The sequence below is a fragment of the Vigna unguiculata genome, unplaced genomic scaffold (genome assembly GCF_004118075.2).
Source record: "Vigna unguiculata cultivar IT97K-499-35 unplaced genomic scaffold, ASM411807v1 contig_199, whole genome shotgun sequence".
Lineage (NCBI taxonomy): Eukaryota > Viridiplantae > Streptophyta > Magnoliopsida > Fabales > Fabaceae > Vigna > Vigna unguiculata.
This window is the reverse complement of record NW_021010901.1, coordinates 29,849-45,664: the sequence shown is the minus strand read 5'-3', so window position 1 is coordinate 45,664 and position 15,816 is coordinate 29,849. Positions and strand designations below refer to the sequence as shown.

The 15,816-nt window shown below is 23.8% G+C and overlaps 1 pseudogene; it reads left to right on the top strand.

The window, feature by feature from the left end:
- The first annotated feature begins 8,473 nt into the window (after positions 1 to 8,473).
- LOC114171299 lies at positions 8,474 to 11,111 on the top strand (annotated as a pseudogene).
- Positions 11,112 to 15,816: the final 4,705 nt, after the last annotated feature.

Below are 15,816 nucleotides of genomic sequence, written 5' to 3'. Positions count from 1 at the left end.
GTGTTTCTATTGATAAATTTTAAGCTCAACTTCAACTTTGTTTTCTTGTTTGTTTTATTTTATACAGATTTGTAACCCACAACCTACGTACATCTTACATTAACAATGATTGTGTGACATTTCATTTAATGGTTCAAGTTTTAATTATACAAGATATTGTTTTACTTCACTTAACTAATGTTACATTACTACTATTAATATTAATATGATTTGATTTAATAAAAATTAGTATTATTAGGAATAATGTTACTATTATTTCATTATTATCATTATTATTGTTTTGTACGGGATCCATAATACATTCTATGTTTACATCTTATTTTTACAATCAATAATTATATGATTTTTTCTAATTTTTTAATATTTGACCAATTAATTTTATTAATTGCTTTTAGTTTTCTAATTATGAATGGATCTCTCACTTTTGTTTAAAATATTTTAAATTTAACTTATTTTTTATAATTTTATATGGCTAATTATTTTTAAATATTGTTTAAAGTTATTTTATTTACGAGTGTTACTTTAAGATCAACCTCGACTTTACTTTGTTAGGGATCCATAATATAAAATATATACATTTTACTTTAACAACAAAAGTGAATATGCATCTCATTTTAATACAACATATGTAATGTATAACTCAAAAATTTAATTATAAATTTTAATCATACAATAATATTTTTTTCTTCACGTAACTAATAATATATTACTATTATTAGTATTAATGAATATTTATTATTGTTATTAGTATTGATATTATTCTACTACTACTATCACTATTATTATTAATATTGATATTACTTTGTATTATTATTATTATTATTATTATTATTATTTCTACACTATTATCATTATTATATTATTATTGTTGTTATTATTATGTTTACATTTTAGTTTAGCAATGGATATATACTCTATGTGTTTCTATCGATAAATTTTAAGCTCAATTTCAATTGTTTTGTATTTATGTTTATGAGATCTATAATGCACAATATCCTTACATTATTATTATTTATTATTATTATTATATTATTATTATTATTATATTATTATTATATTATTATTTATTATCAGTATTGGTATAACACACGATATATCATATTAATATTATTATTAGGATTGGTATTGAAATTATTATTAGTGTAAAATATTATTATTATTTTTTATTTAATTATTCAAAATATACATGTGATTAATTATTAATTATTCATAATAATATTATTATTATTTGTACGGATTCATAAACTACAATATGTTTACAATATTACATTGATGTCAACCACAATATACATATATTGTTCTATTATTATTAATATTATTATTATTATTATTATTATTATTATTATTATTATTATTATTATTAGTATGGTATAACACACAATATATTAGTGTTATTATTATAAGTATTGGTATTCAAATCAGAATGAGTGTAAAATAATATTTTTTATTTTTAGTTAATTCGTAACAAAAAAATACGAGTGATTAATAATTTTAATCTTTTCGAATTATTATTATTATATTATTATTATTTGTAATATTATTAATATTATTAGGATTAACAAATATTTAATATTATTTTAATGTTATGTGATCTATATTATTATTATTATTATTATTATTATTATTGGTGTTGTTCTTTTGTAAAGGATTCATAATACATAATATATATAATATGTCTATATTTGATTTAAAAATGACATGCATATATAAAAATCAAAAAATCAAGAATTCAATTCACATTGTCTCCCTAATTTGTAATATATTATCATTGATATTATAATTTATTCAATAATTATCTTTTATTTTAATACTTTTATTTGATTATTAGTGTTATTTTTACTACTATTTGTTATTATAAATGTAATCAATTTTTATATTCTATTCTTTATTTATTGATTTATTAATGTTAATATTTTATTATTAATTAGAAGTTGAATTTATATTTATTGAAAATTAAAAATATTTATTACACTTGTATTATTTTTATTTAAAATGTTAGTATAAAATAACATTATTATTTTTAATTATTTTGTTGCAAAAGATACCTGTGAATAATTAAAACTATTTTTTTAGGATTAAAACAAGGTTACAAATTTTGGTATTCTTTAGTGCACAATTTCTTGATATAGTCATGAAGTTCTTTTGTTTTCCTAGGGTGAAACTTTCTCTTAGAACAAAATAAATCTACCAAAGAGTTTTTTCCCTCTTTAAACATCCTTTTCCATCTATTACTTTCAATATTTGTAATTTTACACTCAAAATATTAAAAAAAAAAACAATTCCTCACATTTGCAACTATATTTAAACTTTTAATTAATATATCCGTCCAAAGATTATAATAACCAATAATCATATAACATTTTAATATATAAATAACATAATCAAAATAATCATAACTGTAACCAATTTATTTATTAGTAAGTAATCGAAAAACATAATATTTTCTTATTCAACTAATCAAATATTTATGATTATTTCTAAACAATTTTAAAACAATCCACTAAAAAATATAATATAAATTTATTTATATTAAAAAAATATCTAAATTTGTATGTAACCAAATTTGAATTACTCCATTCAAAAATATAACTACAAAAGCTAAAGTAATATTCATCTATACTAATTCTAATAATATTTAACTACAATATTTATTATTATTATTATTTGTATAAACAATAATATTGTACAATGATATATATGAAAAAAATGATTAATTAAAAAAAATAATTAATATTTTTACTTTACAAATACAAAATTAAAAGAAAAAAAAAACACATCACCCGTGCTTACGCACGGGTATAACACTAGTGCAATTTGAAAATTTTCTTCTTTTTGTCACAGTTCTTTAAGAGGTTTTTACTAATTTTTACTATATACAAATTAAATAATTGATATTTTATATAAAAAAATTGCAAAAAGTTTAATAAGAAACAAGTTAACCAATACTAGGATAGGATTTGTGTTCTTAAATTTGACAAATTCCATCTCCTGGTAGCAATTTTTAATTCTTTTTACTATTTTTAACTATCTACTATTCAAATAATGACTTTATGTACAAAAAGATGTCGAAAATTTCATAACAAACAGGTTGGCGATACTCAAATGGGATTAGTTTCTGAATTTATAAAAATTCAATCTCTAGGTAACAAATTTTCAATGGTTTTTTACTACTTTCTACTATTTACAATTTAAATAATTCATGTTTTCTACATAAATATTGATCAAAATTTCATGAGAAACTTGTTGTAAATAGTCAAAGGGATTATTGGTGTTATGAATTTGAAAATTTTCTTCTTTTCGTGACACTTTTTTAATTTTTTACTAATTTTAACTCTTTACAATTTAAATAATTGAAATTTTATATATAAAAATTGCTAAAAATTTCGCAAGTAACGAGTTGGCCAATACTAGGATAGGATTTGTGTTCTTAAATTTGACAAATTCCATCTCAAGGTAACCCTTTTTTAGTTCTTTTTACTATTTTTAACTATTTACAATTCAAATAATTGAACTTTTATGTACAAAAAGATCTCAAAATTCCATAACAAACAGGTTGGCAGATACTCAAATGGGATTAGTTTCTGAAATTTATAAAATTCAATCTCTAGGTAACAAATTTTCCATTGTTTTTTACTACTTCTACTATTTAAAATTTAAATAAATCATGTTTTTTTCAAAAAAATTGCTCAAAATTTCAGAAGAAACTTGTTGCAAATTGTCAAAGGGATTATTGGTGTTATGAAATTTGAAATTTTCTTCTCTTTGTGACACTTTTTTAATTTTTTACTAATTTTAACTCTTTACAATTTAAATAATTGATATTTTATATATAAAAATTGCTAAAAATTTCTCAAGTAACGAGTTGGCCAATACTAGGATAGGATTTGTGTTCTTAAATTTGACAAATTCCATCACCTGGTAGCAATTTTTTAATTCTTTTTACTATTTTTAACTATCTACAATTCAAATAAATGAACTTATATGTACAAAAAGATGTCAAAATTTCATAACAAACAGGTTGGCAGATACTCAAATGGGATTAGTTTCTGAAATTTATAAAATTCAATCTCTAGGTAACAAATTTTCAATGGTTTTTTACTACTTTCTACTATTTACAATTTAAAATATATGTTTTCTACATAAATATTGCTCAAAATTTCATGAGAAACTTGTTGCAAATAGTGAAAGAGGATTATTGGTGTTATGAAATTTGAAAATTTTCTTCTTTTTGTCACACTTCTTTAATTTTTTACTAATTTTTACTATATAGAAATTAAATAATTGATATTTTATATATTAAAATTGCAAAAATTTCACAACTAACAAGTTGGCCATTACTAGGATAGGATTTGTGTTCTTAAATTTGACAAATTCCATCTCCTGGTAACCCTTTTTTAATTCTTTTTACTATGTTTAATTATTTACAATTCAAATAATTGAACTTTTATGTACAAAAAGATCTCAAATTTCATAAGAAACAGGTTCGTGATACTCAAATGCAATTTGTTTCTAAATTTAAAAAATTCAATCTCTAGGTAGCAATTTTTCAATTGCTTTTTACTACTTTCTACTATTTACAATTTAAATAAATCATGTTTTTTTCATAAAAATTGCTCAAAATTTAAGAAGAAACTTGTTGCAAATTGTCAAAGGGATTATTGGTGTTATGAAATTTGAAAATTTTCTTCTTTTTGTGACACTTTTTTAATTTTTTACTAATTTTAACTCTTTACAATTTAAATAATTGATATTTTATATATAAATATTGCTAAAAATTTCGCAAGTAACGAGTTGGCCAATACTAGGATAGGATTTGTGTTCTTAAATTTGACAAATTCCTCTTCTGGTAACCCTTTTTTAATTCTTTTTACTATTTTTAACTATTTACAATTCAAATAATTGATCTTTTATGTACAAAAGTTCTCAAAATTTCACAACAAACAGGTTCGTGGATACTCAAATTCAATTTGTTTCTCACTTTAAGAAATTCAATCTCTAGGTAACAATTTTTCAATTATTTTTTACTACTTTCTACTATTTACAATTTAAATAAATCATGTTTTTTTCATAAAAATTGCTCAAAATTTCAGAAGAAACTTGTTGCAAATTGTCAAAGGGATTATTGGTGTTATGAAATTTGAAAATTTTCTTCTTTTTTGACACTTTTGTAATTTTTTACTAATTTTTACTCTTTACAATTTAAATAATTGATATTTTATATATTAAAATTGCAAAAAATTTCACAAGTAACGTGTTGGCCAATACAAGAATAACATTTTTGTTCTTAAATTTGACAAATCCCATCTCCTAGTAACAATTTTTTAATTACTTTTACTATTTTTAACTATTTACAATTCAAATAATTGAACTTTTATGTACAAAAAGATCTCAAAATTCCATAACAAACAGGTTGGCAGATACTCAAATGGGATTGTTTCTGAAATTTATAAAATTAATCTCTAGGTAACAAATTTTCAATTATTTTTTAATACTTTCTAGTATTGACAATTTAAATAATTCATGTTTTGTACATAAAAATTCCTCAAAATTTCATGAGAAACTTGTTGCAAATAGTCAAAGAGGATTGTTGGTGTTATGAAATTTGAAAATTTTCTTCTTTTTGTCACAGTTCTTTAAGAGGTTTTTACTAATTTTTACTATATACAAATTAAATAATTGATATTTTATGTAAAAAAATTGCAAAAAGTTTAATAAGAAACAAGTTAACCAATACTAGGATAGGATTTGTGTTTTTAAATTTGACAAATTCTATCTCTGGTAACCCGTTTTTAATTCTTTTTACTATTTTTAACTATTTACAATTCAAATAATTGATCTTTTATGTACAAAAAGTTCTCAAAATTTCATAACAAACAGGTTCGTGGATACTGAAATGCAATTTGTTTCTAAATTTAAAAAATTCAATCTCTAGGTAACAATTTTTCAATTGTTTTTTACTACTTTCTACTATTTACAATTTAAATAAGTCATGTTTTTTTCATAAAAATTGCTCAAAATTTTAGAAGAAAGTTGTTGCAAATTGTCAAAGGGATTATTGATGTTATGAAATTTGAAAATTTTCTTCTTTTCGTGACACTTTTTAATTTTTTACTAATTTTAATTCTTTACAATTTAAATAATTGATATTTTATATATAAAAATTGCTAAAGATTTCGCAAGTAACGAGTTGGGCAATACTAGGATCGGATTTGTGTTCTTAAATTTGACAAATTCCATCTCCAGGTAACCCTTTTTTTAATTCTTTTTACTATTTTTAACTATTTACGATTCAAATAATTGATCTTTTATGTACAAAAAGTTCTCAAAATTTCATAACAAACAGGTTCGTGGATACTCAAATGCAATTTGTTTCTAAATTTAAAAAATTCAATCTCTAGGTAACAATTTTTCAATTGTTTTTTACTACTTTCTACTATTTACAATTTAAATAAATCATGTTTTTTTCAAAAAAATTGCTCAAAATTTCAGAAGAAACTTGTTGCAAATTGTCAAAGGGATTATCTACTATATATCTAAGAAATTCTTAGTGTAGGTAAATTACTGAAATAGACATTTTAATTTATTGACACATGGTTAAAATTGAGGGTATTTTTGTCTTTTTGATGTTGTTGTGTTTTCGCGGTTCGAACGTCTTTTTTAAACATTGATTGACGTTGTCAGACAGCAGCATCATTCTTCTCCAAAGCAAACAGTTTACTCGAGGTTAGCTTTTTTTCTTCTTCTTCAATCCTTCTTCTTTCTTCTTCTTCATATCAAGTTAGGTTTTCGTTTTGTTTTTAATTTCCAGTTTGTTGTTGTGGAATGTTGACGGTAGGGTTTTCTTCTCCCAAGCAATCAACTTCGTTGAGGTAATTTTTTTTTCTTCTTTCATTTTCCTTCTTCTTCTTCTTCTGTTTTTCTTCTTCTTCTTCTTCTTCTTCAATCCTTCTTCTTCCTTCTTCCTCATACCAACTTAAGTTTTTTTTTCTATTTATTTTTGTTGAAGGTTGACAGAAGTTTTGATTGGTGTAGGTAATTTTTTTTCTATTTCTTAATTTATTCTTTTTTCTTCAAGGATCTTTTTTCTTTCTTCTTCTTACTCTGTTATTTTTTTTTACTTTGTGAAAGATTTAATTTTTGCAAGGCAATCGGTAGGATCTTCTTCTCCAAGGAATCAACTTCGTCGAGGTAATTTCTTTTTTTCTTCTTCCGTATTCCTTCTTCTTCAATCCTTCTTCTTTCTTTTTCCTCATATCAACTTAAGTTTTTTTTTTTTGTTTTGTTTGTTGTTGTGTTTGTTGTTGTTGTTGTTCTGTTTTTTTTTTTACTTCGTGAAAGATTTAATTTTTGCAATGTGTTTCGTTTTGAAGAAAACACTGATGTTTTTATTTTTAGAAGGTATTTTTAACAAAATCTTGAACATGTTTTGTTGTTGTTGATGGTGTTGTTGTATTTATTTTTTTTATACTTGATACATCTATTATTGTGGGTTGAAGAAAAGGTTCAAGTTTTTGTTTTTAGAAAGTATTTTTGAACAAATAGAATGACTGAGGATGATGATGTTATTGTTGGTGGTCTTCTTTTCTTTTCTTTTTTTCGTCTATTTGTGGTTTGTTGTTGAGATTTGTTTGTTGTTCTTCATTGTGCTATTTTTTTACTTCTTTTGTGGTCCTTCTTCTTTATAAAAGGTTATGTTTCTGTAGTTTTTTTTCTGTTAAATATGTTGTAGCAGTGGGTTAGTATTTATTGAAAGCTATGTTCAGATTTCTCTGTTATTTTTTATGGTGTTATTTATTTTTCTTTTAATTCTTATGTGTTCCTTCTTCTTTTTTTCATGAAAGGTTTATTTTTTTTTTTTTAGGTTTTTTGTGATGAAGATGGTGTCCTCTGGATTAGTACGTTTTAATAGTTGGTTAAAGTCAGTAGCTTGAGTTTTCTTTCTCCTCCTTCATGGTCTTCTTCTACTTTTGTTTTCTACTTCTTCTTTTTTCATTGTTTTGAAGAAAAGCCTAAACCTTTTGTTTTTTCATTGTTTTGAAGAAAAACCTAAACCTTTTGTTTTCATGAAGTATATTTACTATTTTTTGTTTTTAATATCATTATTGTGTGTTTAGTTGCTTTTTCGATGTCTTTGGTTGTAGATTGAATAAAGGGTAAGATTTTTTGTAATGTGTATGGTTGTGGATTGAAGAAAAAGTATGACTGAAATGAAGATGTCTATGTTTCTGTCTTGATTTTTGTACATGTTTTTCTTGATGGTGTTGTTCTCTATGCTTCATGTCTCCCAATTCTGTCTTTACCATTTTACAATTTTACAACTATATCATATCTTGGTTTGGGTTTTATGTATTTTGCTTTCAAATGTTTGATCTTTGCAGAAAACCTTTTTTTTATGTCTCTTCAAGAAAAGGCGTTTCATTTATCTGTGTGCTTATTTTTTTCTTTTTCTGTAGTCGTTTGAAATGCTGGGGAGATGGTGTTTGTTGTTAAAATAGCACATAGAAGGTACATGTTACGATTTATTGTTTCATTTGATGAATGTACTTTTCTTTCTATTTATTTAATTTATTAACTTTTTAGTTGCTTCTTGGTTGTTCTTCTTTTCTTCTTTCTGTTTGATGGATCTGATATTTCAAGTACTCATTATAGGACGGGGTCATCTAATGCAACAAATGGGGTAGCTATACCATCTGAGAAAAAGGTATTGTATTGTATTCGGTGAAGAGTGAAATAGTCATTATATTTGCACAAACATTTTTCAGGAAGATGAGGGATATTGCATATGATTTATATTATCAATTATGTCTTCGTAATGTATGACTTAAAATATCCATTATGTATCTTTATAATGTACTGCTTATTTTATTATCATTAGTACGGTGAGGGATATTGCAAATGAGTTTGAGCCCTGCTCAAAGCTCGAGGACCTAAATTTGGATGTTAGAAAGAAGTTCAAGGAGACAGAGGAAATAATTCTCGCTGACAATTTTTTTCAGAGGTACAACACTGGTCCTTACTTTTTTAGTTTTTGAAATGTAGTATGGAAACTTTTTGTAAAATTGGTAGACAAGGCTTCAATTTTTTTTTCATGCTTGGAGAGAGTAGGAAAACTTTCTTCTACTTGCTGCCAAAATTTGTGCTAAACATTTATTTTTATTAATATTTACTTCAATAAAATATATTGGAATCAAAAAATACCACTTGAAGTAGAAAGGCCTCTTGGATATTGTTGTCTGCATTTGTGGCAAAAAGCTTACTTTTTAGATTACGTGGCTAGAACATTTCCTCATTTCAATGCATGTGTAACTCTTAAGGAAGGATTTGTTTGGGTTTGGGGTTTGGGAAGGAGATCAAATAAGAGAAGAGAGGTATAAATAAAGATCAATGGGCAATTATGCAGTATACTTGAAACTAAAAGTGTTGTGTTTTAAATGAGAATATTTCAAAATTGTGAATATTTACTATTTAATGAATATCCTACACCAATAATAAGAAATAAATAAAATGTGAAGCAGGTTAACGATGTCTATTTAAATCTTAGATAATTGCTATAGGGAGAGAGAATTTAGCATGGTAAACCATAGTGGATTTCATCCAGAAATGGGATTAAAATAAAAGGGTTGGCCATAAAATGCAACTAACTATTTTCTTTGAATAAATAAGCTGGAAATATGTGGTAGTTGAATGTGAGGCTTTTCAATTGATTTGGTCATATTTTCTCATGTTTTATGTGTATTGGATTAAAATAGTTTGAAACCACATGGTTTAATGAAACTTATAAACTAAGCTCTTATTCAGTATCTAGATTTATGCTGCTTCATATATGCAATTATACACGGTCAGAGTTTTATTTGTACTTTCTCAATTAATTATATTAAACAATTATATTTCTAGAGATATATTGAAATCTAATACACTTTTTAAATTTGTGAGGTTATAAGCATGTTGTGGTTAAACCAACTGTAGGTAGTGTTGATGATGTATTGGAAGATAATCCCATGGTGAGATTGAAGGTTTTTGTATATGAACTTCCAAGTAAGTATAATAAGAAAATTCTGCAAAAAGATCCAAGATGCCTCAACCATATGTTTGCAACTAAAATCTTTAATCACCGGTTTCTCTTATCTGGCCCTGTTGAAACTTTAATCTAGAAGAGGTTTTATACCCCTGTATACAATGACCACAAATGATAAGAAGTGCCATAAAGCTTATTTCTTCCAACTGACCTTATTGAAGGCTCACATAGGGGGCACATCACTTCTTTGTGGTTCCTCAAAATTTTGGGGCATGTTTTCATTACGAGGTACAAATTTTGTGCATTATTTTCAACATTCATTATTTATACCACTTTTATTATATATTTATATTAATTTGTATATGGAAGAGAAGGCAATTGAAAGAGGGGATTCTTTAACTGCTAAAGCGTGCTACATTGGTTCAAACCTTTGGACAGAGGAATCACATATGCCTGAAAGAGGGCTCAAATACATTTTCTCCATACTTTTCACCAAGAAAATCCACACCCACCTAATTCCTAATAAGACTCCTAGGTCATTTTTGTGTATTTTCGATGACTTTTATGATGTTGGCAATGACTCTGAAGGTCGTTATTATGCAAGGTAGGCCTTATTACAAGTTTAAACAAGAATGTCCGAGTGTGTAGCCTTTTATTTCTTCTATATCATAGCTGCATAAGAAATCTGATTTACATTTTCTTATAAAAGATGCAATGACTAGGGACTTTGATTCATATAACTATTGTAATTTGGACTAACTATAAACGGGCCATGTTGTGTAATCTTGCAGAGGTGCAAGAGTAGCAGTGTAGGAGAACTTTTAAGGACAGTCCTCTATTTGATGTCTCCACTAAGCATCCAACCACGTACTTTAAGGACATGCAGTAGCTGTGTTTTGCGTATACCCACTTGGATGGACCCGTTGGAGCCTAAGATTGGTAGAGGCTATGATATTTAGTTGCATACCTGTTATTATTGTAGATGACATTTGCTGATGCAATCCCATGAGAAAAGATAGAAGTATTTGTTGCTGAGGAGGAGGTTCCAAAGTTGAATACCATACTCACATCTATCTTACTAGAAGCCATATTTTAGATAGGAGTATTTGTTGCTGTTACCGTTTTCTTTTTTATTTTAGATAATAGTTTATTTTTATTTCAATATTAATAATATATATATATATATATATAATAATTTATTATTTCATATTTATTTTGATGTCACTATTTAATATTTAAATGACCACAATTAAAATTAGTTATTGAGATTTTATCCGCATAAGAATATTTAATTCAACTGCATGTTATCCTTATTATGTGAAGTTGAATTTTCCATTAAGTGTTAGGAAAAGTCTTCTACAGTTACAGATAAACATTGGTAGAAAAACTTATTTTGAAGATAGAGATGTCCATAGATAAAGACGTGGTGCAACTTATTGCATTATCAAGTATTTGATGGAGTGTAAGAATCTTCAACAAAGTCTTTTTTTTCAAATATTTCGTATTAAAGTTTAGTAAAACAGTTTTATGATTTAAATGTACTACGTTTTATATTTATATTTTTATTGTCCAACTTTGAGATATTTTAAATTTTATAAATTAATTATTAAAATATGTACTTTTGGCTTCTAATAAATGGAATCATACAACAGAATCTGGTACTGGATATATACTATGTAAGATATTATAAATTATGCATTTAATAGATAAAGCGTGATAATATAATATTTTGTTAAATTTTATTATAATATTTTATTAACTATACAGATTAGTGTTTTTCATAAAAATAAAACAGCCATAAATATATTACTTATTAAAATAACATAACGTAATTCTCTTTTAACCAGCGTAAACACAACGTTACTGTGTTTGTGTAAATAAATATGAAATTATATTAGTAGGTGATAATATTATAATATTATTAAGTTAATAAATAACCTAAAATTATATTTATTAAAAATAAAATGAAATATATCAAAACAGATGAAAGAATAACCATTAATAAATAAAGAAGTGGAGAAGAAGCAGAAATAGCTGATTTTATAAAATATTTGTAAAAATAACAGTCAATTTTTAAAAATTTAATAAATTATTATATTTAAAGGGTAAAATTAGTATTTTTAAAGGTGGACACAAAAAGGAGAATCCCCTTTATATATTGTTATAGATTATTAGTCTTAGCACTATTTGTATTAGAATATTATTTCAATTAATCATAGTAATAGTATTATTATTAATATTTGTAGTTTTAGTAAAGTTAATATTATTAATATTTTTATTATTATTGTTATTGATATTATTATTATTATTATTATAATTATTATTATTATTATTACTATTATTATTATTATTATTAAACAAATGCTTCTTCAATGTTTTAAATTGTTTATAGGTTTATATCTATAAATATGCTTCTTTTGAAAAATTTAAACATCAATTTTATGTTATATTGTATAATATGCCTACATTTTAATTTAACAACAATCCATATAATACCTTTCATTTTAATATAATTTATAATTTAGAAATTTAATTATAAATTTTAATTTTATTTAATATATTATATAAAAAGTAATCATAATTAATTACTTATCTTTTTCTCATATCATTAAAATTTATATATAAAAATTACTCATAATTATTTATTTGAATATAAGAATATTACATTAATTTTAATATAAATTAAGATAAAAAATAAAAAAATTCAAATACAATAAAAGTGTTCCAACTATGTCAGTTCAAGAGGTGTGGATTGAAATAAAGTATCTATATCTGAAAAATTTTGTCAGGATTATCCCACTATGTGTTCTTTTATTTCCAAAATTTATAGTTGGGTGAATAATTAATCATTAAATAAGAATAATATTTAAATAATTAAACCAATAACAATAATAATTATTCAAATCACTAATTTATATATATTAACAATAAAATCTGTTTTAAATATTAAAAATATAAAAAAAAAACATGATTAAGTTATTTCAAATATATTTTAAATAACTTTGAAATCTAACAAGAAAATCCAAAACAAAAAAATTAACACCTATTTTTTACTCTTTAATCTTGACTAAAACTCTAAACTTATTATTACAAACAATGTTTTGTAATTAAACTTCTAAAAAACATCATACTGACATTTCTTAATCTAAACAAAATAACAATCTATGTCATCACAAATTGATTATTCCAAATTACTCAAAAACACATAACATATAACACATAATACATAACAATAATTAATTATACATAAATATATAATTATATCATTGTTAGATGAATTTATCGTTTGAATATATCTAAATTGACAATTATAACATCTATAACTTTTAAATTAAATTATTGATTTATTGATAATAATATTAAAATCTGTTTTCTAAACAAAAATTTTAAAAACCAAAAACACGACCCGTGCGTACGCTCGGGTCTCATGCTTGTTGGTATTATGAAATTTGAAAATTTTCTTCTTTTTGTGAAACTTTTTTAATTTTTTACTAATTTTAACTCTTTACAATTTAAATAATTGATATTTTATATATAAAAATTGCTAAAAATTTCGCAAGTAACGAGTTGGCCAATACTAGGATAGGATTTGTGTTCTTAAATTTGACAAATTCCATCTCCGGGTAACAATTTTTTAATTCTTTTTACTATTTTTAACTATTTACAATTCAAATAGTGTAACTTATATGTAAAAAAGATCTCAAAATTTCATAACAAACAGGTTGGCAGATACTCAAATGGGATTATTGGTGTTATGACATTTGAAAATTTTGTTCTTTTTATGACACTTCTTTACTCTTTTACAAATTTTTACTCTTTAAAATTTAAATAATTGATATTTTTTATACAAAACTTGCAAAAAATTTAACAAGAAACAAGTTGGTCAATACCAGGATAGGATTTGTGTTCTTAAATTTGACAAGTTCTATCTCCTGTAACACTTTTTTAATTCTCTTTACTGTTTTTAACTATATACAATTCAAATAATTGAGATTTTATGTACAAAAAGAACTCAAAATTTCATAATAAACATGTTGGCGGATACTCAAATGGGATTAGTTTCTGAAATTTAACAAATTCAATCTCTAGGTAACAAATTTTCAGTCGTTTTTTTATACTTTCTACTATTTACAACTTAAATAATTCAGGTTTTGTACATACAAATTGCTCAAAATTTCATGAGAAACTTGTTCCAAATACTTAAAGGGGATTAATGGTGTTATAAATTTGAAAATTTTCTTGCTTTTGTGACAGTTACTTAATTTTTTTAGTAATTTTTACTATTTGAGATCTAAATAATCGAAATTTTAAATATAAAAATAGGAAAAAAATTCACAAGAAAGAAGTTGGCCAATAGTAGTATAGGATTTGTTTTCTTAAATTTGACAAATTTCACCTCCTGCTAAACTTTTTTAATTTTTTACTATTTTTAACTATTTACAATTCAAATAATTCAACTTTTATGTACAAAAAGATCTCAAAATTTGATAACAAACAGTTTGGCGGATACTCAAATGGGATTAGTTTCTGAAATTTCAAAAATTCAATCTCTAGGTAATAATTTTTCAATTTTTTTGACTACTTTCTACTATTTACAATTTAAATAATTCATGTTTTCTACATAAAAATTCCTCAAAATTTCATAAGAAACTCGTTGCAAATTGTCAAAGGGATTATTGGTGTTATGACATTTGAAAATTTTGTTCTTTTTATGACACTTCTTTACTCTTTTACTAATTTTTACTCTTTAAAATTTAAATAATTGATATTTTTATACAAAACTTGCAAAAAATTTAACAAGAAACAAGTTGGCCAATACCAGGATAGGATTTGTGTTCTTAAATTTGACAAGTTCTATCTCCTGTAACACTTTTGTAATTCTTTTTACTATTTTTAACTATATACAATTCAAATAATTGAGATTTTATGTACAAAAAGAACTCAAAATTTCATATTAAACATGTTGGCGGATACTCAAATGGGATTAGTTTCTGAAATTTAACAAATTCAATCTCTAGGTTAGAAATTTTCAGTCGTTTTTTTATACTTTCTACTATGTACAACTTAAATAATTCAGGTTTTGTACATACAAATTGCTCAAAATTTCATGAGAAACTTGTTCCAAATACTTAAAGGGATTAATGGTGTTACTAAATTTGAAAATTTTCTTCTTTTGTGACAATTACTTAATTTTTTTAGTAATTTTTACTATTTGAGATCTAAATAATGAAATTTTAAATATAAAAATAGGAAAAAAATTCACAAGAAAGAAGTTGGCCAATAGTAGTATAGGATTTGTTTCTTAAATTTGACAAATTTCACCTCCCGCTAAACTTTTTTAATTTTTTACTATTTTTAACTATTTACAATTCAAATAATTCAATTTTATGTACAAAAAGATCTCAAAATTTGATAACAAACAGTTTGGCGGATACTCAAATGGGATTAGTTTCTGAAATTTAAAAATTCAATCTCTAGGTAAAATTTTTCAATTTTTTTACTACTTTCACTATTTACAATTTAAATAATTCATGTTTTCTACATAAAAATTCCTCAAAATTTCATAAGAAACTCGTTGCAAATTGTCAAAGGGATTATTGGTGTTATGACATTTGAAAATTTTGTTCTTTTTATGACACGTCTTTACTTTTTACTAACTTTTACTCTTTACAATTTAAATAATTGATATTTTTATACAAAACTTGCAAAAAATTTAACAAGAAACAAGTTGGCCAATACTAGGATAGGATTTGTGTTCTTAAATTTGACAAGTTCTATCTCCTGTAACACTTTTGTAATTC